This window comes from Cynoglossus semilaevis, chromosome 12, assembly GCF_000523025.1.
Source record: "Cynoglossus semilaevis isolate Cse_v1.0 chromosome 12, Cse_v1.0, whole genome shotgun sequence".
NCBI lineage: Eukaryota > Metazoa > Chordata > Actinopteri > Pleuronectiformes > Cynoglossidae > Cynoglossus > Cynoglossus semilaevis.
Window position 1 is genome coordinate 5,287,132 of NC_024318.1, and position 360 is coordinate 5,287,491.

General features: G+C 50.8%; 1 protein-coding gene across 1 annotated transcript in view; it reads right to left on the reverse strand.

The window, feature by feature from the left end:
• camkmt (calmodulin-lysine N-methyltransferase) overlaps window positions 1-360 on the reverse strand; it is a 49,154-nt gene that overhangs the window by 1,491 nt on the left and 47,303 nt on the right. The window lies entirely within an intron of this gene.

Sequence of the window (360 nt, forward strand, 5' to 3'; positions counted from 1 at the left end):
ACTCAATCTTTTTTTTTTTTTTTTAAATTTCAGTTTAGTTTTTTTTTCTGTTGTTTGTGTTTTTGTCAAACCTTCGTTATTTCCACCAGTGTTGATGGAGGGAGGGAGGGAGGAGGAGGAGAAGGGGGGAGGTTGGAGGTCTGTGTCTGCAGGATTAGGAAAGAGGAGAGGAGGGACAGGCTGGAAGGATGGAGGGAGCCGCGGAAGACGGGAGAGGAGGACAGGCTGGAGGAGAGAGAGGACGGAGGAAATGGGAAGATAAACAGAGGGGAGGAGGAGGAGGACAGGGGGGAGAGTATGGACACAGGAGGGACATGGGAAACGCATGTGGGGGAGACTGTGTGTGTGTGTGTGTGTGTG